The sequence below is a fragment of the Lissotriton vulgaris genome, chromosome 7 (genome assembly GCF_964263255.1).
Source record: "Lissotriton vulgaris chromosome 7, aLisVul1.2, whole genome shotgun sequence".
Classification (NCBI taxonomy): Eukaryota; Metazoa; Chordata; class Amphibia; order Caudata; family Salamandridae; genus Lissotriton; species Lissotriton vulgaris.
In genome coordinates, this window is record NC_141695.1 from 1632871044 (window position 1) to 1632898452 (window position 27409).

Below are 27409 nucleotides of genomic sequence, written 5' to 3' on the forward strand. Positions count from 1 at the left end.
AAAGATCACTAATCAGGAAGCACTAAGGAAGCAGGTGCCAGCTAAAAAAATATTCTGTGACACATTAATCAGCCCCAAATTAATTCAGGTCACTTGAGGCAGGGAAGGTGTGCTTGCGTTGCCACAATAATGTACACTGACTGGACAACCAGAGGGTGCTGTGATGAAACAGAGGGTGGCATGGGTGGGCCAGAGGGTGGCATGAGTAGTCAGAGAGTGGCAGTGGTGACAGAGAGTGGCAGTGATGAAGAAGAGTGTCCCAAACAGGCTGGACACGTAGAAACAACAAGTTCGCGAAACGACAGGTAGGTTCGCAATTTGCGAAAGTGTACAAAACCCTCGCGAACTGGCAGAAACCCGCGCAAACACACAAAAAAAAAAAATCCGCAAATTCGCGAGAATTCGTGGATTTTGCGGATTGCGAGTTCGCAAATCCGCAAAATTCGCGAACGCGAGATTCGCAAAATTCGCCCATGCTTAGTCCGTGGAGGGCGAGTCAGAGTCCATCCGGGGATGACAAGTCCTGCTGAAGAGAAGGGTACAGTCCGCGCCCTGGTGGACGTGTCATTGGTCACCAATCCGGAAGTGGTAGTCAATGTCACTGTCCAAGGTGAGTGCACCGGAGTGTTTTGTGGGTCAATGTAAGGTCATGAGGCCATGTGGGGGACCAAGCAGAAACAGGCCTGTTGGCAGTAATGAATGCTAGTGCCTGCTCCTTCTGACCAGTGGGTGTTGCAGAACCGGCTGCCGCACTGTGTGCCACTGACACATCAGGGGCCTGAGTGGTTCTGGCTGGCACACTGTATGCCACTGACACATCAGGGGGCGGGGATGTGGATGGTGTGGGGGCAGCAGCATTCATCTGTGCCAGCCACGGTGGAGGTCAGTAGGGCATTATAGATCCCAGCTACATTTGATGATGTGCAGCGGTGGCTGCTATCCTTTCCGCCTCCATTCGCACCATATCCTCCATGAGCCTCCGTATATGTGCCAGCTCACGGCTGGCATCGCTGGAGCCACTCTGAGTGGACAAGTGTTCTTCTCTTGCAATGTCAGTCAGGGCTCGTTGGAGACCATGGGGTGGACATAGACACCAAAGGATGGCGTCCAGTTTGGCAGCCATGATGCCGAAGCCCACTCGCACCTGCTCAGCCATCTCCATCTGGCACTCCAGCACACGGCACTGGAAGGCCATGTGTTGTTCCTGGAGGTCTTGGGAGGGTGCTGGGGCTGTGGGTGCCTCCTGCTGGGTGGTTTGAGTGGTGGATGGGGTCTCATTGATGTAGCTGGGTTGACCTGAGCCTGGAGGTGAGTGGCGGATGAGGTCAATGATGTCTTGGATGTCGATGCTGGTGTTGTCCCCCTCATCATCCATAAAGAGTGGCTGGGACTGCTCTGGAGGAGGTGTTGACGGTGCCCCTACGATGTGAAGGGGAGATGGTGTATTACAATGTGTGTAGAGGCATGGTACATGTTGACATTCAGACATTGTACATTGTGACAGTCTGTACATCTGGGCAATGACCCAGAGTCATTGTGGGTGTGCACTGTGCTCTGCTTGACAGTGCATGTGTGCCATTGTGGCTGTCTCCACCCATCCCCCAGTACCTGCTAGTCACTCACCCTGTTGCGGTTGTGTTGTGTCCTGTCGAGCAGTGTCCAGTCCCCCGACTCCGGCCACAGTCTCCACGCTGATGACTGTCAACACCAGCTCCTCCATGTCCTCCAGGTCCAGCTGTGGCATTAGGCCCCCACCTCCAGTCTGCATTGTTGCCTTCTGGTTGGCGGAGAGTTTTCCTTGGTCTTCTGCTTGATGTCATTCCATCGCCTCTTGACCTCGTCCATTGTCCTCTTTTGCTCTCCGATGGCATTCACCTTGTCGACGATGTCCCTCCATATTGCAGTTTTGGTGCCCAGTGACACGTTGGAGGTGACCAAGAGTTGTTGATGGTGTTCCATCACCTCCGTGAGTATGATCCTGTTCGCCTGCGGACCGAACTTCTTGTCCTTGCCCTTCCCTGTCCCTGTGGTACCAGGATGGTCGTCCGGGGTAGTTATGGGTTTGCGACCGTCCTCTGCGCCTGCTCCGGCTGCCTCCATGGTTTTTGGGTGTAGGTCAGTTTGTATGTGGGTGTTTTTTCTGCTTTTATGGTGATTTTTCCCACCAGCCAGTAGTGTGTTGCAGGCCTGGCGCTGCTTATTGCTGATTTACTCATCGCGCTGTGGCCCATCGCAGGTTTTTTAGTGTTGTGGTTTGTGTTTTTATCTCCATCGAGGTGGTTTTATCACAGACATTGTCTGCGGTTTCGGCCTTGGTTACCGCCTTGTTGTGAATCCCATGTTGTCACAGGGTTATTTTCCCACAATGGGCTGCAATATTGAAAGTTGCGTTACGCTACTCTTGCGGTAGTTATCACACGTTCTTGTGAATACACCCCTTGGAGTCTTGTTGCTTGTTCTTTTGTGAATAGGTAGAACTAGATGCATTAGAAGAGTTAATCTGGAGTTGAAGCTGTCTTTCTTTAAATGCACGAAACTGAGTAAAAACATTGGGGACGTATTTTTCATTATATCATGCAGGACAGCAATCCACTTTGCTGTGCTGAACTGCATGATAGGGAAAGGGCAGGAATGTGCTGTACTTAACATTGTACAGTGCATTCCAAGCTGTACAGCTAGAGGGGTCGACCTCAAAGCTGGGAGTCGAGTTCAAGTCTCTGCAACGACGCTCGACATCCTGTGATTCTGGGCAAATCACTTAATCTCCCCATGCCTAACAAAAACGAATGTGTCCTTCTGTAACGAAGCTGGTGCTCATTTACAGTGCTCTGATATCCGATGTCTTGGGTCTAGTTTGTGCTATATAAAACTCTTTAAAAAAAAAAAGCTTTTTGTTGCACAATGTGCAGTCTAGCACCAATGCAGGTCACCTTGCACCCTAGTGCTTGGATTCCTGCGTTGTAAGCAGGATTGTTTTTTTGCAGGAAGAGACACCGATCTGCACAAAAGCAATCCCATCAGGCAATTTACTCTTTCTATGTGTGCTGCAAAATGCAGCACACATTGAGAGAGAAAGTAACAAGTAGAAATAAAGATAAGTCTCTTTGTTAGACCTCCCCTGAGGTGGCGTAGGTTTTTGGTGCATTCCCAGGTTTACCAGTAATGACAAATCTGGGAATGCTCCAAAATCCATGGGTGGATGTGTGGAAACACCTAACTCCACCCATAGAACGCCTTCCGAGCGCAAAGTAACGCAACACAGCGATTTACGCTGCATTGCGTTACTCTAGATTTATCAAGCCAGGCAAGGCCACGCCGGGATTGATAAATCTAACTTAAGAGTTGGTCACTCTTGCACCACATCTCATGGAGAAAGAGTGACACAACTCCTTGATAAATATGACCGCTAATTTATTTGTTTAGCGAGCACAATCTTTCATTTTTACCTTATCCTTGCTGAGTTTATTGTAGGCACACCAGCAGCCATGTCAGTAACATCCTTTTGTTATCAATTTCACAATCCATCATTTTTAAATCACTCAGCACCTTTCACCTCTGAGATTTTCAGACAAATTTCACTTTGAGTGTGTACTCAACTCTTACGTATTGAATTAGTTGCAGAATGCACATGTCTATTGGGTCTAATAGTGTTGGGCAGGTCTTCTTGGGTGTCCATGTCCACAATTGTCATATAGATCCTGATATTGGGCCAGATAGCTGTAGTAAGGCCTAGTTAAATCCTCAATTTCAGTGCAATAATGGAGATCTTGTTATATTAACTTACACTGCTATGGTGGACCTTACACTACCTGCAGGCATTGCTCTTAATGCAGTATTCATGAGTTCCAGCCAGCAATAAAGTAAAAAAATAAACAAGAACAGGACAAAAACATTTTATTTTATTAGGATAAAGAGCAGTAACAGTAATGACTTCTGGAACTCAGCCCTACGTGAATTCACTGTTGCCTACTCTTGTTTTTAATGCACGATAGATGTTTTACTTTTTCTTTTTATTGTGGTTTGGCTAGCATCTACATATGAACAGCACACACCTAGATGTGCTCTGCCAAGCACATGGTATTCTTGTAAAATGGGTTAGGAACAAATGTTTTGACTTTTTTGATTTGGAGTTCCCCTGTAACTAGTGGGTCTGAAGGAAAATTGCCATATAGCTAAACTTAAAAAACACATATGCATCAACAAACGATTTGTTGGAAGGTTTTTCAAAATTACATTGATGAATTTTCTATTATCCTTGTAGAACTTGGGATTTTGTAAGCAATTTTTAAAGCTGTGACTGTTAGTTGAAATTTATTGATGAAAGTTCAATTGGCCTGCACTTTAAATGCAAAATTCACAATGGGCAAGTGGTCTGTTGACCACGGAATCATGTTTAAATGTTATTCAACCTGGTTTAACGGACCATCAATTTACATTTAGTTGAGTAAAGGGTGGGTCTGCCTTCCTTGCCCACAGCAGTATTACTATTTGAAGATTTCTTTAGCCTGGTGACGAGCTCCAGACGTGAGTTGGTCGGCCTACAGCAGCAATCATTCTCATGACAGAGGGAGGAGAAGTCTTTCTATTTGCCTTGACTGCTCTCTGTTCAAGAGTCCTTCTACTTTACCTACCCCAAACCTCTAAGTAACCTCTGATTGGGATCAGTCCAAAAATATCTATAGAAAACATAATTACAAAATAAATTGATGGACGGAACGCCAAATGATATCAAATACTCACCTCCAGTACAGAGATCTGAGCCTAAATCTATTTTTGCTCACTACACCACCCCAGTTTGGACCTATCCATATGCAAATCAGGCTTGACCCTGATCCCCATGGGAACAGTCTAGCTCGAACTACCAAGCCTGTTCCTCCCTGGGCCAGGAGCAAGCACCCTAGGACTGGTTTTGGGATATCACCCGTCATCAGCCAGGATAACATAAATATTAGTTCCCTGTACATTTCTGACATTTTGCCAACTATTACGGGTTTTTGAAACTTTAGAAAATATTTGAAAGTATTCAAGTAAAGATAAAGGTTGTACAAAAGTCAGCAAAGAAAGTGAGGCGGAGCAATGTTTGCAACAATTAACTTCGACTAGTAAACTGCAGGCACTGGCCAAGGCACCCATGCATTTTAGAAACAGCTTAGCTGTGTTTCAGTCTCGACTAATCAGTGGGCAGCTGCAAAATTATTCCTTACAAGGAAGCCGACCAGCCCACATCACCCAGTGACCCAAAAGAGGCTTGCATTTATTATTATTATTTTATTTACAAAGCCCTTGTACACTCCGTGGTGCATCATGGTGCTGAAAAAAGTATTGCAGGATTGCCCAAGGAAGAGGTGGGTTGGAGGACAAAAAGTCTAGCAGAAAAAGAGGGTCTGAGTGTTCTTCTGAAGGGTAAGTGGTCCATCTGTTGATGGAGCGTGAAAGGCAAAAAGTTCCACATTTTGGGCGCAAGATAGTAAAGTGAGCACTTACACCCACTAGACAGCAATTCTACTCTCTGAAACTGAATGCAGCTTGCACATGTGTCCTGTTACAGTAGAATCATCTATGTTTGGCCTAACTCCGAGTCCACACAGAAAAAAAAATGATAATAATGTCTTACTACATTAATCAGAGCTCGTCAGCTGATTAGCTCAAGGGAGCCTTTTCAAACAGGAGGAGGTTGGGTGCACACTGCCTCACATCCCAGCACTCAGTTTACCTTGACGCATCATATTAAATGCAGTGCATGATCACACTTACTTTAGTGTGGTAGAGAGACCTGATAAGACTGTGGACAGCATTTCCAACTCCCACAAAAGAATGTGTTGCTCTCTACTGAAGACAGACAACTATCCTGAAGCACGTGTCTAGAGATACACAGCACTGGCTGCACCAACAAGGGTGAAAAACTAAAGCCTGACACTGAAGTAAGTGTTATCATGCACTGCATTTAATATGATGCATCAGGGCAAACTGAGTGCTGGGATGTGAGGCAATGTACGGCCACCCTCCTCCTGAGTATATTGATATGTTGATCTAGATCCACATTTACACAGTATCAATAAGAAGGTTAGATCTATGGTCAATGAAATTATCAGCTAGAATTTAAAATCGTTTAACACAATGAACTTCAATGACTACATTAGGAGAGGAAGAAAAAATGGACACACATGGTTGGAAGCAGAGAAGAGGGAATCTAGCAGTCTGTAGACCCACAGACATTGTGATAGTGAGCATTACATGAATGGTCACATAATGCATGTCCCTGCTGTGGACTGGAGGAATCTTGCATCCTTTATGTAAAGCAAAGTTTCAAAATAATTCCTAGGTCATCATTACCCTTTATAAGGTGTTCAAACCTGAGGATTGTGTAGAAGGCATGGACAGCAAGAACATGATCTGTGTAGAATGCTGAGCCAGGTCTCCTTGATATGTCTTTTTCTAGGACAAAATCATGCAACTTGATATTTGTTTAACAAGAGACCTAGAGGTATACTTAGGAGAAGTTTGCTCTGCTGTTGGGTTTCTTTTAGTGATGCAAAGGTGGCCAAACCTTTCAACTTTATCTATGAGGCCACGCAAAGCCACTTTGCGTGGCTTTGTATGGCCTCATAGATGTAGAGTAGGGCAAGGCAACGCAAATTGCTGTGTTGCCTTACTCTGCGTTAGTGAGGCGTTCCATGGGCGTTGTGGTGGGTGTTCCCATGAAACACCCATGGATCTTGATGCATCACCAGAATTACAAGGCCATGTAAATGTGGGGATGCGTCAGAACCCATTGCCTCTCCAGGGAAGGCGAAATTAGAAGAAATATCTTTATTTCTTCAAATTTATTCCTTTTTCTTTGTGTGTGGCATTTTGCAACACACATAGAAAGTGTAAAACGCTTCCCATTTTGTGCAGAAAGGTGGCTCTTCCTGCTCGAAAACAATCCTACATGCAATGCAGACACCCTTGCACCATGGTGTAGGGTTTCAGAGTTGGTGCTAGGCATCCAAAACAGCGGCTGCGCAGTGGGAATGGATAGGAATGTGCTGTGTTGCATAAGTGCTGCATTCCTGCCCATGCCCTTTGAGGCAGGGCAGCACAGCAAGGTCACTTGTTGTCTTGCCGGCATCAAAAGCCCATAAATCTGGACCCAGTGTTAATCACATTACGTTTAGACTGGATGACAAGCTAATTCTTAGGGGAAAGGATAGGAGGAGGGGGGCACCTCAAAAGTGGAACATAATGAAATTAGGCCGAATGTGCGTGATTAACAAGCCAGTCTCATGCGAAAAGGAGCGCCCAAAGGTAGGGGGAAGGAGATGGGTATAGATCTGAGGGAGATATGGAAGGAACAATTATATATAACTTTATTATTAGAACCTACCTTAAATGGGCAGGGAACTGTGCCCTGGGCCATGCCTGTTCATGGATCCAGGGAAGGCATGGCTTGGGAGTTCGGGCTGGACTGTTCCCATGAGGCACAGGGTCAGACTGATTTGCATATGGCCATGTCTGAACTAGGGTGGCAGAGTGGGCTAAAGAACGGTGATGGATTAAACCGCGATCTGTTGACTGGGTGTGAGTGTTTGATTGGTTCAGATGCTCCGTCCATCACCACCCCCTTTTGTACCGCTTTGTTCGCCATAAGTTGGCATGGTATGCTCAGACGTGAGTCCCTTGCTCACTTTCCCACTGGATTCAAGAAAGCCTTGCTGAAGACGGCTGGAATGCCAGAAACCGGTCCTAGGAAGCTTGTTTCCGGTCCAGGGAAGTCATGGCTTGGCAGTTCGGGCTGGACTGTTCCCATGAGGCAGAGGGTCAGACTGATTTGCATATGGCCTTGTCTGAACTGGGGTGGCCGAGTGGGCAAAAGAACGGTGATGGATTAAACCCAGATCTGTTGAATGGGTGTGAGTGTTTGATTGGTTCAGATGCTCCGTCCATCACCACCCTCTTTTGTACCGCTTAGTTCATGGATAGGCACAGACAGGCTTGCCTTTGGTGCTCCATCGGTGTGCCGGCTGTGGTGCTAATGTGTTTACATAGCACAGGACTGGCTGACACATTCTGAAATCCTACAGGCAGCTAGACTGCCCTGTTGTCCAAAATGCGTGACTCAGAAGGCCTTTCCCCTTCAATATAGCGCCCGCTGAGCAGCAGGAAATAAAGCAGCAAACGGTGAAAGAGAGGATCAAGTGGGGGAATCTGACAGTGAAACGCCTTCATGGACTCTCTCTCTCTAGTTCTTTCTTGATCAAACCCGTATATGACCCAGATGAATTAAAAACCATACATTTGGATTTTGGGCATGTCAAATGGACCATACTGCCTTTTGATATCAAAGAAAAATTGGTCTTAAGACAGCATGTTTCATTATCTCAGCGAGAGCTTCTCTTCAAATACTAATTAACTCCCATGAATAGGAAGAGTGAGCTGCTCCTGGGACAACATACTTGGGCCATAGAGAAAGGTAACAGTGAATTATGTAATAGTCTCAAAATATGTAACTAAGCTAAAGCACATCCAGAGTGGCTGTGTCATCCCTACAGAAGGATGAACTAGGATGCTGAGGAACATGGAGCGTTTGATAATCCAGGAAAACCTCTTGCTTAAAGGCCATCAGTGAATGATTTCAGAATAGCTCTCAAAGCCCAAGTAGACAACATCAAAGAAGGAACATTCTAAAACGCCTTTTGTTGGTCATTGTTAGGAATACAGGATAGAGTAAAGAGAAGTGCTTTTCACTACACCAAATGATCCTTTAAATAGCTTCCAAGGAAATCCAGTTTAGCATCACTCAGCATTAGCGACTCAAAGCCAGGCCTTGTGGTTATTGATAATACAGTTGTATTCTTGTGATACAACTGTTACAAATCAGAACTGTACTGCAATGATCAAACATTGTCCCAAGGAGAATGTTCTGATGGAAAACTAACATATTTTCCCAAGGTGGGCCTTGATTGGGATATATCGGGCTTCATAGCATTTAGGCGAGATTCAGGAAAATTTATAACAAATAGATTTACCCATCTTAAAAATAAAATATGAGGCCAGTGTAGAAGAATGTGCATAGAATGAGTTGCAGATCTACTGCAATGTCATACTTGCCATAAAAAATCCATATAAGGTATGAATATGGAAACCACAAGTACCATGGATTGGATATTCGGACATCTCTTCCTATAGACAATTAGGGTGTGTAGAAGAAAGTTGCAGAAAATGGGAGCAGGTGCACAGGCTGAGGAAGATGCAGAGTTTGGCAAAAGTCTGATGTTGTGCCCCCAAAACCTGAATTATCTGGAAAAGATCACCGCAGCTATTGTGAAAAACGTAAAATTTGGTCTGTGGATCAGTGTTTGCAGATGTTTATCCACAGAGATATATATCTCGAGATGATTGTAGGTATACACAAATGTTTGTCAAAAGACCTCTAGAGTATAGACCAATGAACATCAAGACCTGCATTAACTGTGCCCTCCGGGGTTAGGTGATTTTTAGCATACATCGGTCACTGTGTTTACCTGTTGTTGTTCCACCCCTTTGATGGATAGACTCAGTCATATCCATGATAGCCGGTTATAAACTAAACTCTAGTCCTGACACCAAATTGCTTTCTTTTGCAGCTGGATCGAACCACAGCTACCATGAACCCAGCGGTAATTATACAGTCAACTCAAACAAAGCACTTTATTGTTTCGGCTGATTAATCATTATCTGTGAAAGGCTATGGTTGCCATTGCTGCATAGCCTGTCATACCCTCTTACTTTAATTTCTACAACGACATTGAAATCCACTGAACAAAAAAAGGGTAAGAAACTGGCTTCTAGGAGTTCTATATTTCCTGGTATCACTTATAGTTTTCCTTTTTCGGTCTCACCTAAGACAGCTCTTGTGAGCTCTTTTTTCTGAAAATACAGTGGGCTTAGAATGCACCCATTACTTGCCATTCGTTTGCTTCATTATAACTCATTTCTTTGCTTCTTATGGTTCAAGTGCTGTAAACTACCTTCCTTTTCATGTGTTTATCCCTTCCATGGAGCCAGGACACATTGCGCGTACACGACCATAGCTTACTTTTTTGGTACTCTTTTTTTTTTGTTCGTAGTTAAGGACTGTATGGGATTGCATGCGTTTTCTACTTCTTTCTTTCTAGTGCACTTTCTTTCCGTTTTTCTCTGCGACATTTTCCTATGTAACATTACCCTTTTTAGTGATACCCCATTTGATTCTTACAACATTTCCTGGTACAACATCACTTTTATTGAATGATAACACTTTCTTGTATTGTAAATAAAGTGTTTACATTGCAGCTATGAGTGAGCTTTCACAGTGTCCAGTTTTTGGCCTAATATTTAAAGTAGGCCAACAAGATTTTTATTCTAAAATGCAACAAAAGAAATAATCAAATTAAAAAATTACAGCTAGCACTAAAGAACAACAAATATATGTACATTAAAGGCGATACCTTGGCTTTCACAAAGAGCACATCCCCACACAAGCTAGTTTCCTTCTGTGTGAACGCGTTTGTATCTATTTTATTCCTTTGCTGTTCCTTTTGTGTTAAGAATCTGATAAGACAGCAGAATGTTTTATACCAGTGAGCTAGGTGAGGGCTTATGCCATGTTCCATACTTTATGAGTTCCTGTCTCTGGCCAATGCTGTTGTGAATTCCTTTTGCGGTGTCCTTTCTCTGACTGCTGGTACAGCATAAAATCGTGTGCATTCGAAACTGTTCTGTATTAAATTACCGAAAGCTTCAATATTACACATGTGAATCCATAAGCATACAATTCCTCAGAAGATGTTGATTCTCGGCTCAATTTCACCACTGGTTCTTAAATAAACTTTGCTCAGTAAGAAAAACAGAGTTTATAGTGTATAATTGGAAACACTTGTAATACATTTTAATATCCTTCCTTCCTTTGTTTGTTTGTTTGTTTCTTTCTTCTCCTCACTTTCGTATTTTCTTTCTTTCCTAGTTCCTTTTTTCTTTTGTTCTTTTTCTCACTTTCTTGAATTCTTTCCTTTTTTTGTTTCCTGGTTTCCTTCTTCATTCATTCTTTCGTTCCTTTTTTCTTTCATTCTTTCTTTCTTTTCTTTCTTCTTTCTTTACTATTTCCTTCATTTCTTCTTCATTCTTTCTTGCTTTGTTTTTCTTTAAATCCTTATTTCCTTCTTTATTATGTCTTGCCTTGGTTCTCATCATCTTTCCTTAGGTCTTTTAACTTCTTTCTTGCTTTCATTTCTTTTTTCTTGATTTCATTATTTCTTTCCTTCTTTCTCTCTCCTCCTCTCCTTCTATTTTTTAATCTTTCTTTCTTTCTTTCTTCATTTCTTTTCAGCTTACATTCCTGCTTTCCTTCCTTGCTGTCTTTTTTCTTTCCTTCCTTTTTCTGTCTCTCTTTCTATCTTCCGTTGTTTCTTTCTTGCTTTGCTTTCCTTCTTTCTTGCATACCTTATTTCTTTCCTTCTTTCTTTCTTGCCTACTTTTTTACTTCTTGCTTTCCACCTTTCCTTTGTTCTTCCTTACCTTCCTTTTTTCTTCCCTTCATTCTTTTCTTCTTTCCTTTTTCCTTCTTCCTTTTTTCTTCTTTCATGCTTTCTTTCCTTCTTTCTTTCTCAAAGGTGAGAGGGTGTCAGCCAATGACACAACACTTGTTTTTTAGGTCTTTGTTAGCCAAGACCTTTTGAGTTTACTAAAATGATGTGTATGACTTAGTTATGTATACGGATTTTGCACCACACTTCATCCATTTGTCTGTTGTTGTGTCATTCCCATTTTTCTCCACCCACTCAAGCATGCATTAACTGGCAACATGACACCCCACCGCAGCCATTGGCTGACTTCACTTTTACTATGCGGCCCCTTCACAAGGAGCACATCCACACACAAAATAGTTCCCTTCAGTATCAGGGAGAACTATTCCAATGTATGCTTTTTTGGGACCAAATACATTTTTGTCTTTATTTTAAAAAATTTCAGTTTGAGAAACAGCAGCTTTCCAAACAAAAACGTTTTCCAAAAGCTGCACCAAAATAAAACAAGAATTGCCAAATGGCTGGAGGATGACACCAGACCTTTTCCATTTGCCATTGCTTGTTTCATCAGCCCCCTCCCAGTTCATGTCAGATCAGCTTCTCCAATGAAAAGGCATGCCTCTCTATTCAGCGTTCCTTCTTTTTTCAGTCTGGTTGAAGTATCGCAACATTTACACAAAAGTCCCCTGCTGCTCTTGCTGTAGCATTTTTGTAAAAGGGATTTGTTTTAAAAGAAAAAATGGGTGACAACCTGTCTGACAAGAAACATCTGATGTCACTGTGCATACCATACCTATCTTGCAACTTGTGAACTAAAACTTCAATGTTGGTTTGTTTCAGATATCAGACTTGGAGGATCCAGTGCATCTATCCAGAAACCAGCCAGCGATTCCTAACTATTTATTGTTCAACTTTCGGTCAGGATTTCTATTTTTCATCGAATTATCGAAATCAGCTTAGAACAAGACATCATTAAGTCACTAAATAAAATGGGTGAGTGATTTCTTTTGTTTCTTTCAAGTTCATAGCTAAGTTTTAATTGCAATAAAATTCACTAGATTACAATTTAATAGCTGACTTCTGCCACTTGTTCAGACAACTTAACTTTGATGGCATGGGGCAATCATATTACAATATGATGTGTGCTGGTGACCTTTTTGTACTCATGCAATTCTTGGAAGAGAGGTCTCAGAGCATGGGTGTTGAACTCTTGTGTGCTGGCAAAGGTCTAGAGACAGACAAGGTTGAATATGAGCAAGCATTGTAAAGGATCCACTTTGGCCAAAGGTTAACATTTTGGGAACACAGCCCTGCTAGATGGCTGTATGTCTAGAATAAGACCTATCTGATCTTTTATTTGTTATCAAAATTCCCTGGGAATGAATTGGTTCCTTCAATCCACCTTGTAACAGTATCCAACATCAAAAATGAACTGTAATACGTTAATCTAGATACTTCAGAAGATTATACGTTAATCTAGATACTTCAGAAGATTTTTTTTCTGGAAGGTATTGCCTTGATTTGTTGGAAATTAAGATATTTGCCACAATTCATTTGTTCCATCTGATTAGTGTTCCATTATCTTTTAGTCTTTCTATTCCAGTATTGTAGAGTAATTGTTAACGGCTGCTTTGCCTCTAAGTCTATCTTCTCTTGCTGACTCCAGTTCTCCTTCTGCAGCAAGAGTTGTTTTTTGGAACTTATTAATGCAGCTTATGCGTTAGAGCTGTCATGGTCATTTCTCTTTCAAAATTGAATCTGAAAATGTTGTGAACCTGGGAGGTGCATACATTTAACTGTACATGTGTCGTATTCTCAGTATTGGTGATGGATAGATGGGAGTGAGCACCTTTAGATGAGAAACATCAGTAGTTCTCTTTATGAGCACAAAGCAAAAGAGACTAACGTTCAGGTGCATTATATACAAGATGTTTGTATGTAAGGACATGCATGAGGTTGTCATACATTCAATTTACTACTAAAATGTCCAAACACACAAATCTGAACTAATTCTGTCCAATTTCAAATCCTCCACTAATCATAAAAATATGCTTTTCATTGTTTGTAAGCAGTGCTAACTTTTGTAGTGACAAATCCCTTAATGAAACAAAGCAACTTTTCAATTTCAGCACCATAGTTGGACAGACTTACATCTCTAAAAGTCTATTAGGGGTTGCTGGTGGTGTATGACAGAGTGCAGTTTGCAAATATCATTTGGCTATGAGGTCACTTAAGGACCATGAATCGTGGCATCCTTCTGCGGAGCCTCATATTTGCTTGAAAATATTTGTTGGAGAGCTGAACTGAGCTGGAAAAAATAGCAGGATAGCCTTCAGCAATAGGGTCTCTATATTATACGGCATGCGAAGGAGTCACACGCCAATTCCATTCTGTTTCTCATATATATTCATGCATTTATTTATTCAATATGTTCTATAGGGCGAACCAGACCCAGAGATTGGGTGTTATAGCGCTTTACATTTCAAATCACCTTCGATATCAGCAGCTATCCAATTCTTTCACATCAAAAACAAGTCTATGTATTCACTAACATTGGCATATATTTATCCATACACAAGACAGATATAATGCTGAATAATAGGGATCAATAAATTACAATCAAGTTTGTCATGTCGTACTTAAATTTATGATAATATCATTCCTGAGTTCTTCTATATCCAAGCAGGTTATAGTATTGTTATGTTAAAACACATTGTTAGTTATGGGAGAAATGTAACCAACAAGAAAGGACTGAGTCTACTTTCTGAATTGTGGAGCATATGTGATTCTTCTGATATTCAGTGGGAGCGAAGTTTAAATCCTTGGTGCAGCTCCCGTGAATGCTCTACATAAGTTTTTCTCCTACGGAATAATGCTGGTTTCAGTAGAAAATCCTCCGATCCTCTCGAGTTTCTAGTGCCTCCGGACAGCGTAATTTTATAGGCTAGGTAATTTGGAGTTTTGTGGTGTATTGCCCTGTTTGTCATGCATGCAATTTTTAGTTCTATTCTTGCCTCGTATGGTAGCCAGTTGAGCGCTTTTTGGTCGTATTTTTGTGTTCCCGGTTTAAGTCTGTTTTCTGCATTGAGGCAAGCTTTTAGGGGAGCTGTTGAGATCTTAGGGAGTCCTGATAGAGCTGCGCATCCATATTCAATGCTTGATATGACCAGTGCCCGTACTGCCATTTTCAGATCCCCCGGGATCGACGAGTGGCTTCAGTTTTCTGAGGTAATTCAGATGAAAACAAGCGTTTTTTGCCATTGTGTTGATGTGTGCTTGCATGTTTAGATATTTGTCCAGTGTGATACCAAGGTATTTGGGTGAATCAACTATTGTCAGGGTACCGTTTAGTGCTATGATCAACTTGGTCCATTCTTTATTCTTGGTTGAACTTTTAGGAGGGGAGATCAAAAGGAATTTGGTTTTCTGTGAGTTGAGCTTAAGATGATTGTCAGCTAGCCATTCAACAGTTTTCTTGTGTGCTTGGTTCATAATTTTTATCTCCTATGGAGATGCTATCTTCATATACAGCCAGGTGTCGTCAGCGAACATGTGAAAGGAAATGTTAGCCTTGTGCAATATTTCAGTTAATCGTTCGAGGTATGGGTTAAATAGTGAAGGGGATAGAGTTGATCCTTGTGGACCCCCAATTTGAATCGGAGATGGTGGGGATAGCTTCTTGTCTACCAGGAATCTTTGTGATCTGTTCTCTAGGAAGGAGTAGAACCATTTGAGTACAGTTCCCGATAAGCCCATCCTATTTTCCAGGCGTTTGTATAATTTGGGATAGTTTACTGTGTCAAACGCAGAGGATAGGTACAGAAGGATCAGGAGGCAGCATTCATTCCGGTCAAGGGCTAGTAAAGCGTCATCTACTATGTGTAGGATTGCTGTTTATGCACTGTGGTTTGGTCTGAACCCGGATTGGCAGTCATTTAGTAGTTCAAATTCAGAAATGTGTTGACAAAGTTGATTGTGTGAACATTTTTCTAGTAGTTTGGCTAGTAGGGGAATGGTTGTTACTGGACAAAAGTTGTTTGGGTCAGATGGGTTCTCCATAGGTTTCTTTAGGAGAGGGATGACCTGACCTGTTTTTAGGTAGTCTGGAATTGATCCTTGGACAAGCGATTCAATAATTATCTTAGTCCAGTAGGGAATGACCATGTGGTTGCAGGAGGGCCAGAATTTGATGGCAGAGGATCATTGTAATGATTATTTGGTTTCAGAGATAGTAATATTTTGGTAATTTCATGCTGATTATTAAGTTTGAAGGTTGACCACGGGGCATTATTTTTGGGCATTATTTGTGTCAGTAGGACATCGTTCCTCCCTTGATCACTCCTTGGGATGATTCATCTGAGGTTATGGAGTGCTGTAATGTGCATGTTTTGATTTATGCAGCTAGTACCCTGCTTCATTGGCATTCATACTGAGGGAAGATGCTCTATCATCCGCAAGCAGACAGCAAGTAATCACCATATAGGATCTAAATGGATGGAAAACCAATTCTCTGATCCTGAATGGAAGACTCAAAGCTCCTCAAATGTTTCTCTACATTGCATCTAGATCTCTGGGCCCTGCTTTCACATACCTTAGCTTCCTGAAGAATTAGTTGGCATTGTAAATTCAGCAAATAAAAAAGTCTACAATCTAGAATTATAAGATAGCAATATTGAAATGTGGTCAAACATACCGCTTCAATACTTCATGAGCTAGGACACAGTGGCTATCAATACCATGAAGGGTCGAGGCTTCAAACTTAACTCACATCCAAAGGTCTTCTTGGAACAATAACAACAAAACAACCCTCATGGAAATTAGCAAGGTACTGCTCAGAGTGAGGATGATGGCCTTGGCCATTCCTGAGCAATGGTTCTGCTTTGAGTCCCTCTGCAGCCTTTGACACTGTGATCCACAATGCACTACTTTATCGACCTGATGAAGAAGTTACATTGGTTGGACTGGCATTGAAGTGTATGCCTCGCTTATCTTCCCTTTAAGCAACAGCACAATTCACCTACACTGACCATATTCTAAATAAATAAAGTTAAGGATGCCTTATTTAGGTATTGAACAGGGCTCAAATGTGTTTGACATCCATTTTTTTATTCTGGCACCTTTTATCGTTTGTGCATTGAAAAAATTCCTCACACTGATTCGGCTTTTCTCTCTTAGTAATTATTTATTTTATGTATTGTATTGTATTGTATTGTAATTGCATTTATATAGTGCTAACTACCCCTGACGCGGCGTAAAAGTACTTTTTCGGCGAGTAGCAAGCTACTCTGGGACCCATCGAGAATTAGTGTTGAATTAGTATAGTGAAACATGCAAGTACATTTTAAGTGGTGGATAGGTTAGTCAGTTATTCAGATTTGGAATGATAGCAGAAGGATAGAGGAGGGAAAAAGGTGTGTATTTTATAGTGCTTGTTACCCCTGATGGGGTGTTAAAGCACGCTACTCCAGAAGCTCATAAAGGATTAGTGGTGAATTAGTATGGTGAAATATGAAAGCAATTTCAATGGTGGATATTAGACAGTTATTCGGAGTAAGAAGGAAAGTGGAGGGATAAAAGGGGAAGAAAGGTTTGCATTCATATAGCACTTGTTACCCCTGATGGGTGTTGAAGCGCCTTTCTGGCGAGTACCACGCTACTCCGGAACCCATAAAGGATTAGTGTTGAAAATTAGTATAGTGAAGTATGAAGTAATTTGAGTAGTGGATATGTTATTCAGTTATTTGGGTAGAGAAGGTTAGGTGGCAGGATAGAAGAGGGAAAAAGTTTTGTATTTATATAGAGCTTGCTACCCCTGATCTGGTTTTGAAGCGCAAGTAGCACGCTACTCTGGAACCCATAAGGATTAGTGTTGAATTAGTATGGTAAAACATGAAAGTAATTTTAGTGGTGAATATGTTAGTCAGTTATTTGCATTGGGAACGGTTGGGGAGGGGTAGAAAAGGGAGAAAGGTTTGTATTCAGTTCAGTTCAAATTCTTTTATTCGGTTAGACAATTTGTTAACCATAAAAAGTACATCATAATTTTTAAAACATATTCACTTAAAAAACATGTTGATGTGATTACAGTATTATAATACAATTTAAAAATCCTAAAACATTAAGAAAAAGAGAAAGAAAAAAACAGAAGGGAAGATACACTTTCAATCAGCTACATGATACAAAATGTCATGGGATTAGATCTTCATTCCTTATTGCTTTACGAATTATTAAACATGATTTCAGATACATGGCTAAATTCTTTGCCGCATATTGGGAATCTAGCTGTTGCAAAGCGAGAAACGCTGGTCGGCAGGTCCTCAGCCCCATCTGACGCAACACAGGCAAAACCCAGCGTTTGCGTGGTTTGGCGTAGAAAAAACAGAAAAAGACTACATGCATAGTGGTTTGGGGCGAGACCTTGTCACATGGGCATTTCTCTAAGTCATGAGACCAGTTTAATGGATTTGGGAAAGTTACCAATCGGAAAAACAAATTAAAACGCAACCTGGTTAGTAGATATTTTTCATGATTGGACAAATAATAAGTGAGATAAGGCTGTATACCTGGTGACACTTGAACCATCATGATGTGAGCATTTGTTTGCTTGGGTACTTCGCCGCTCAAACGAAGTTCCCGAAGATGGTTAAGGCAGTGGCACTTAAAGGTTTTTCTGCTTAGCTCACTAATTAGTGTTGGCTCTATTACGTATTGATTAAGATCCAAATCTTTCAAAAAGTTAACAACGTATGCCAACCAAGGGATCTTTTTCCAGGAAGTCAGCCCCAAGCTGTCCGAAATCAGGGCACAAGTGAGATGACATTCGGGCTTAGACCAGATACGGTGCCATAATAGCATTGGTTGACATTTGATGTAATCAGCTAAGTAGTCAATCCCAAGCTCTATATGGCAACCGTATGTGGGGGCGCTCTGAGGGAGGGCTAACAGATATTTTACAAAGCCGTTTTGGATTTTTTGGAGTTCAGCCGTGTTTGCGTAGCCCCATACACCGGCTCCGTATGTAGCAATGCTTTGGCATTCGGCTTGGTGGATTTTAAGTAGTACGGGGGGGGGATGGCTTACCCATTTTTCTGGAAAATGAAACAAGGGCAGAAGTAGCACGTTGGTAAAGCAGTTTTCTAGTTACCAATGCCCTTTTCCACGTTAACTCTTCATCTATTAGGATACCCAGATAGGGGTATTCCCTAACTCGCTCTAGTTTTGAATGCTCAATGGTAAGATGCTTGGAGCTTTTTACCTTGGGCCCTGTTTGCATGACAAAGGTCTTGGTCTTGTTCACCTTCAACCCAAGTGAGAGCATATAATTACAATATTTGTCCAATTGCTTCTGCAACTGTACCAGGGATCTAGCGAAGATTACTGAATCATCAGCATAAAGCAATGCTGGGATAGGGCGGTGGTTAATGGTAGGTAAATCCTGGCTCCCTTCAAGCATGGCTGCTTCCAAACCATTGGTGTATAAATTAAACAGGAAGGGAGCAAGGACACAGTCCTGTCTAACTCCTCGGGTTATTTGGAAGGAGGATGTTAATTCGCCACCTGTTCCAAACCTTACGCAGGCCGAAGCTTCAGAGTAAAGCTCGCGCAAAAATTTGATTAGCGGCGGATCGACCCCCAACTCCTTCAGGATAGACCATAGCTTGGCGTGAATTACACAATCAAACGCCGCACTAAGGTCGACGTATACCATGAATAGGTTACCCCGTTTGACTCCCACATACTTTCCTATTAAAAGTGTCAGGTTTAAAACCTGTTATACGGTACCCAGTCCCTCCCGGAATCCATACTGGAGGTCGGTAAAGATGTTATTTTCTGCCGCCCAATCCTGTAAACGATCAAGGATTAGGCGACCCGCGACTTTACCCAGTGAATCCAGGAGGGAAATGGGCCTGTAGCAGGTAGGGTTGTTCCTATCCCCTTTTTTAAAAATAGCAAGAAGTATGGAGGTGGACCAGGAATCCAAAAGGCCGGTGCTTAGCACAGCCGCCAATAGTTGGGTAATAATTTGAGACCATAAGTCGATGTTAGAGATGAATATATCTAGTGGGACGCCGTCCGGGCCAGGGGCCTTTCCAGTTTTTGAGGAGGATAATGCACATATAACCTCCTCCAAGGTAAAGGATAGATCAATTGGATACACCCCTTTTCTTGGAGACCCAATTACTTGGTTGCATTGTGCCGCACTGTCCGGGGGGAGATCACTAAAGATCTTAGAAAAGTGAGTCACCCACTCGTCCGCGGTCACTGCTACATCTAAGTGTTGATGGGAGTTGGCCTCTAGCAAGTAAGGAGATTTTACTACCTGCCAGAACTGAGAGCTGTCCTTTATATGGCAGCTCTCGTGTAGCTGGGCCCACAGTAGTTCTTGAGCTCTTTTTTGCATCTGGTTTGAGCCAGCTTATAATCAGATCTTAACTTGGCTATTTTTTCCTTGTCTCTGAGTGGATTATGGATTTCTTTCTTTAGGGCGGTTAGTGCTTTTCGACATGCTGTGTCAAACCATTTTGGGCCTGAATGGGTACCTAATTTATGAGTTCGAGCTAGCTCTCTCTGGATAGTTTTGAGGATTTCCCCAAAACTGGAGATAATTTGCTCAGGGGTGGAATCCTCATTAAGGCAGGAGTTTATCCAGGGGAGTGCTTTAGTTACGAATATGAAAGCAATTTCAATGGTGGATATTAGACAGTTATTCGGAGTAAGAAGGAAAGTGGAGGGATAAAAGGGGAAGAAAGGTTTGCATTCATATAGCACTTGTTACCCCTGATGGGTGTTGAAGCGCCTTTCTGGCGAGTACCACGCTACTCCGGAACCCATAAAGGATTAGTGTTGAAAATTAGTATAGTGAAGTATGAAGTAATTTGAGTAGTGGATATGTTATTCAGTTATTTGGGTAGAGAAGGTTAGGTGGCAGGATAGAAGAGGGAAAAAGTTTTGTATTTATATAGAGCTTGCTACCCCTGATCTGGTTTTGAAGCGCAAGTAGCACGCTACTCTGGAACCCATAAGGATTAGTGTTGAATTAGTATGGTAAAACATGAAAGTAATTTTAGTGGTGAATATGTTAGTCAGTTATTTGCATTGGGAACGGTTGGGGAGGGGTAGAAAAGGGAGAAAGGTTTGTATTTATATAACGCTTGTAACCCTGATGGGGTGTTGAGACGCTTTATTGGCGAGTAGCATTCTACTCTGGAACCCATAAAGAATTTGTGGTGAATTACTATAGTGGAATATAGAATTTGAGAAGTGAACATGTTAGTCTGTTATTTTGATTGAAAAGGATAGTGAAGCGATAAAAGAGCAAAGCATTTTTATTTATTTATTTGAGGTCATAGCAGTAGAAGGAGGCTTTTAGATGAATAAAAAGGTGTTTTGGAGGAGAGGAGTCAGAGGGAAGAGTTTATAAAGCTTTGTTTTAGGGGATTGGTTTAGTAAAAGAAATGTCAGATGATGCAAGGAGGGATAGAGTAGGGGAGAATCTGGAAAGGGTTATTTTGGGGATCATAGTAGTGGTATGGGGTTTTGGATAAATGGGAGAGTGGATGTAGAGGATATAATGATAGATGTATAGGGTGAGAGATAGGGTAGTGCATTGGAAAGAGTGGTAGAAAGAACTTTTAGAGGAGTCAGAAGGTTGGGCTAAAAGATATATTGAGAGAAGTATAGGCTGAGATATAGGGTAGTGCATTGGAAATGCTAAATTAGAAGAAAGTGATACATATATAGATCCATAAGTACATTGAAAGTATATAGATACATAAAGGAGGTAAGTATATGTAGATTAAAGATATTGATAGCGGGACATGATGAGAAATAGGGTAGAACATTGGATATGCTTTTCAGGAGAAAAGTAACAGACACACAGATCCAAGTACATAGAAGGCACATAGATGGACAATGGAAGTAAGTACATGTAGACCATTTTTTTTTCTCAACAACATAATTATTCTACATGTTTATACAAAGCAAAGCAATACACAAAGATAGGTACATATCTATAGTGAAAACAAATGCTTATATACAGAGGGATATGCTGTACAAATTTCAGTTTGCATATGGTGCTAATTTCTTCTCTTTTTCACAGACTTCTCTTTACTAAGCAAAAACTTTATGACAGCACTTCTAACGATCATCATGGCAATTACCTCTAGCAATCATTTGACACCATATGAATGAAGAACACAATTATTCTAAATCTGTACACCTGGGTGTTGCATGATGCCAACATCAACCAGGTACTCCTTAAAGTTCGAGAGGGCTTGGGGGTGCTCCTCAAATTTTGCCTTGTCTAACGCATGTTCAGACATGAATGCAGGAATCCCTTTGCTGCTGCTAAAGACCCCACAGACCTGTGAATCCTTTGCCCCCCTCTTGGATGTCCAGCTAGCCTAGTCATCGGATCCACACCGATAAAAAATCTCCTGAAAATTAAATGGTCTAGGACTATCATATCACCTCTTCGATCCCTTCACTGGATCGGCATTATTCAGCCATCTGATTTAACCCCTTCGGTGCTCAGGATGGCCCCTCGGCTGTCACACATCACGGTGGGCATGTGCTAACAAAGGCCGGGGGCCGTCTGAACTCTGCCCACTCTCTGTTTCGCCTAAGTACCGCAAAAATTCGGCCAGCGCGCAAGGGGTTAAAAACTCAGATGAAAGACTAGCTCATGAATCTCCACAAGGCAACCTGCTGGCTATGTGATTACTATAGTTGTGTCCAAAAGTAGATCAAAGAGGATAGGATCCAGCCAGATGTTAAGACTAATTGCTGATTATGTATACCTTAATTACATTACATTGAATATATATGTATTGATGGAGCGAGCAGATGAATGAAATTTCGTTCAAACTCGCAAAGTTAAACTTCCATAATAAATGTAACTGTATTAATTGGCATGGTGTTGAATTTATTAACCAACATTAGTTTTAAAATGCATATACACAGAAAAACATGTGGGACTAATTATCATGCTTTATGTTGCAATCGCAAGTGTGTGAAAATTGTTATTGTCAGTATTAAATGCGGCTGTTTAATTAATAGCATGTGCATGTTTGTGTGAGCTTACGTTCTGTTATGTCTTTTCTGTGGCAAAAGCTCGAGGAGAATCCTGATGGCCTAAAAGAAGAAGGTTAATATAAATGCTTCTATATGTGCTTAGCTAGGTAACATAAATTAACGGGATAATAATTAGCAAAGGGGGTGGGTAACAGAATGGGTCTCAATTCTCTAATTAATTACTGTTTTGTGTTTGTTTATATATTAGTTTCTGTGAGAGGCCTTTAGGCCTACAAAAGATGGTGTTTTCGAATCCTGTCCAGAGAGGAGCCTTGCACACACGACAAGTGGAAAGTTTTACCACGTTGACAATTTTGTCAGAAAATACTGTTGAATAAGTTGTGCATAATGTGCTCATGGAGAGATTGTCCGAGGACAGGAAGCGGCAGGATTGCCAAGGCAAGGAAGTCACGAACTGTAGCTCGTACTTAGCTACATTTTTGAGGAAGCGAAGTGACTCGAGAGCAAAAAGACAATAATGCTAAAGAAATGCCCGTTCTCGGTTTGGAGATGATCACGTCATGTTGGTGGACTGACATGGCTCAGCCAATGGCAAATGTGGATTTATGGAAAAGAATGCAGAATTTAGTTACTTTAGCTAGTTAGAAAGGTATAAAACCTGGCTCATGGGGAGGAGGGAATCTCTCTCCTTGATACTGATGGTGTGACGTGCTGTTGGACTCTTTGGCACACGTAAGGACAGCAGACTTTATGATTCTTTAGGTGAAGAGGGTTTTTAGACAGGGAGATAGAATTTAGGGAATGGAAACTTATATTTTGTTTTAAATGTCATCCTAACTGATTTGTCTTTAATATGTCAGTTTAAAGTCATTTCCTTGAATGATGCTTCCTTTTTGCTAATAAGATTCATTAATAAAAATGCTCTTTCTTTGAAATAAAGTTTATAAAATTAGATTTTGAAATGACAAGCTGGTCTTGTTTATTCATGGTCTAGTTATCATTAGTTGATCCATTCGCCTTAGTGACTTAATTAAATGTCATATGTTCAAAAACCATGGTAAGAAATGATAAACTGCAGTTGTATATAATTTTGTAAATAGTTTATGAATAGAGTGTTTTAATTAGGTCACATGATTCAGTCGCTCAAAAATTGTCTCTTTAGTTTATGGGCCTTAGTAGTGATTCATGATTAATGGTGAGTATTATGGAGATGAGTAGCGTTTGTGAGACAGTTTTTCATTAGGAGCGCTGGATCAGTATCATATAGGGATTTCCAGAAATTGTAGAAAAGGTGCTGCCCTCTGGATGTATATTGGACACCCCTTCTCTGGGGAGCTTCTACCCTTTCCACTGAGCATACTAATAGATTCACCCTCTTGAAACCTGCTGTCCTCAAATAATGTAAGGTAGAAGAAGATCCCTGCCCCAGCCAGGCATAAAACCTTCGAACAATCCTCCCTGCATCTCCTGTCAGTTTTATGGCAAAAGCAACTTTATAAAGTTCTGAAGAGCACCAAACCCTACCTGTTCCTCCCAGCATACTAACCATTAACCCCTAACTTCCCACTCTAGTGTAAAGGAGCCTTTCAGTGAATGATGTCAAAATAGTTTACACAAAACATCCCGGCATTATTAAAGGGACATTACAAAGTCCTTTTGTTGATGATTGTTCATGTGCCAAGGGTAAGAGGACAAGCTTTCTTTCCTTTTCATTAAATGGCCACTTTAATATATTTGCTCTCCGACTCATTCTGCCTTTCCTCCTCATAAAAGCATTCAAAAGCAGTGACGTGAGGGTTATGGAAAAATGTAAGTAAATGCAAATCAATGAATAATTTGTAAATCTGATGACAACTGAGGACTTTTAAACCAATAACAAAATTAATTTAGTAACCTGCTCTCCTTTTTAAATGGTCTTTTAGATCCTGAAATGCGAGTGATGTTGTCCATTGCTGTGTATCTGCTCATTACCTGGATCTGTGCACACGGGTGTGTGATGGTTGGAGGAAGCTGGCCTCTGTTTCAGATGAACAACACCTACCTCTTGTTTTTGATAGGAAAGATCCTCGCACCTGCTTTGTCAATTGAAAGTGGCCTGGCACGGTTTGGTGGAAGATTCGTCTTTCGTCGTCTACTGTTCATTTTGACATGTCTGCTCCTTGCCCGCATCATTGGATACAAGATGATGATGAATGCATATGCCCAGTCGCCATATAAGAAAGAGATCTACCCTGAGTTGTGGCTAAATGACATCCTCTTACCTGCTACAGCAATTGAATTAATTAATTGATTAATTAATTGCAAGTTTATATAGCGCTAGGATCGACTCCCGGAGGAGTATCTCCGCGCTTCGACCGCTGCGAAACCCTTCCTGGCTTCCCTGAGAGATGGTCCCTTAATGGGTATCTCCAGGGTGAGACCAGGCATCCCCGGCGGTCTGGTGGGGCCGTTAGTGCAGATGAGGCAAGCTTATGCCCAGAGTTGCCGAGTGTGATCGCTGATCAGAGTGGGCACCGAGGCGAGAGAATTATCGAGTCCGCTGACCCTGGTCCAGAAACCTGCCGCATCGGGAATCGAACCCTGGTCCCGGGCCGTCCTCTGCTCTCGGGTCTGCCGCCTCTAACCAGTGAGCCACACTACTGCACCAACAGCCGTGGCAGGCCCTTTTGGAATGTTCGGCCCTCATCCTCTGTTGTTGATGGTCGTGCGTATACTCCTTGGGTACTCCTTGGCAGCCTGGTATACGATATTTGGAGACATCCTGCACATGCCTCAGATAAACGCCCACCTCCGGGTGTTCCTACAAGATATCGTAAACTGTGCTTTTGTAATAGGAATTCTCAGTCCAAGGGTTTGGGTAAGAATCATCACTAATATTCCTGCTAGTAGAACCACAATGCATACCATCAAAGTGGTGCTTTTTGGGGGAAGCCTGCTTTTAATTTTGTTTGCACCTTATGGTTTAATGCTGGCGATTCAGTATAGGGTTGGCCACATCCAGATCATGCAGGTCATGCGGTATCTTGGTCTCTGAGACGGTGAGTCCTCATCAATGAGGCATGCTGGGGTCACATAATGAGACTGACAGTACGACAAATTATTACATGTATGCTTTAAAATGATTTCTTATGTGATGTAAAGGAAGGCTGGAAATATGTTTGTATTGGCTATTGTGGTAACCCCTTCTCAGTGTTTTAGTATTCTGTTTCTCCCATCTCAGCGACTAAAATGAAACATGCTGCACAAAGAAAGCCATGAGGGCCTTATTCCATTAAAGAACACTGAAGAAACTGAAGAACATAACCCTGAGATCAATTGTGAGCGCCAATATTCTTGCATTGACCTCTTCCATTCTAGGGACAACATGAGGATGAGAACTTTGGTTGATTTTGGTCTAGTCATCGTTCAGCAGCTAACTAGTCAACCCTATGCACTTTTCTGCTATGCTTGGTGTGGAGAAGGGTGTTTTCACATTGGTCGCCAAGGGCTGTGCCCAGAAAGCTGGAGGAAGAGTCCTGCTGCTTCCAAGTTGTGCTGTGATGTTGATATCAGTCACTGGAATTGAGTTGGCAAGATTCAGAATTTTACTGAAGTCCCACAACAGTTGCATCAGCATTACAAAATCAAACCTTTCACTGTATATGGTGAGTGCTTCTGCCACACTAGTATCCAGGGACTCCAATTGCAGACCACTACTCACCGTCTGGAGGTGAAGGCGAGAGTCCATCAATCTGACTGTTGTAGTAACTTGATCTCATGCCCCTAACATAGATTTCATCAGCACTAAAAGCTTAAGGTTGCTTACAAACTTTTCCTATGCTCAGAAAGTGTGAAACCTCATCCAGTCAAAGGAAATAATGCTAAAATGAAGCCTATGCCGTTCGATAGCACATGATTTCATGAATATACCGTTCTGAACTGGACCACTTTATTAAGCATGATGGAATGGAAGTTGCGAGTCTGTTTTTAGTTGGAACTGGGCCAAGTAAGTTCAACGAGTGCACACCTTGGGCCACATGCACGTAGCTTTTTTTCTGTCGCAAATGGCCTGATTCGCTGAATTAGGCCGTTTGTGACCAAAGAAAGCTTTCTCCTATGTACAAACCCTATTTTGCGATTCCGTCACCTATTACTGAATCCCAAAATGGGTTGAGGGTTTCGTATTAGGAAGTGGTGTGTTAAGGGCGTCCCTTCCTAATATCGGCTTCTCCTGGCAAATCCCTCAAGCAGTGTTAATCTCTCCATTTTGTGCTTCTCCCAATGAAACCACCGCATCCCACAAATAAAAAATGTGGTTAAGTGGTGCTTATTCTGATACCTTCCTCGCTATCTTAAGTCGGTCAATTTGTTTCAGTGCCTTCTATAATGTACATCTGTGGGCTTTCTTCAGAGCAGAAGACCCCTAAAGTACCACTATCTTTACTACTCACCAGGTGGAAAAAACAAAGCTTAAATAACATGTCTGTTAATGTTAGCAACATAGATCTTCTATGGTAATCCATAGCATTAAAAGTAGGAAAATAGCACTGTATATTATAGACTGGGATAGCATATGACATAAAGGCTCAGATTCACAAAGGTGTCACACAGGTAGCATAGTCCCCAAAGAGGCTGCGCTGTGTGGCATGACAGGGAAAGAGCAGGAGAGCACCATATTCACAGTGATATGGCACTCTCCTCTCCCTAGCGACGCCACTTATTTGTACTGCAATGCGCCAGGCACACTCCTTACTGCCATAGTGCTAGGGTGTGTACCTGAGTCTGCTATAGGTTTTGTACAGGAAGGGTACTCTTCCAGAGGTCTGGAGCGGAGTTAGTCGAACATCAAGAGAGTGTCCGTGACTTTACACTAT

The 27409-nt window shown here is 41.9% G+C and overlaps 1 pseudogene; it reads left to right on the forward strand.

Moving 5' to 3' along the window:
* Window positions 1-513: 513 nt before the first annotated feature.
* On the forward strand, window positions 514-26526 carry LOC147706169 (solute carrier family 2, facilitated glucose transporter member 10-like; annotated as a pseudogene).
* Window positions 26527-27409: the final 883 nt, after the last annotated feature.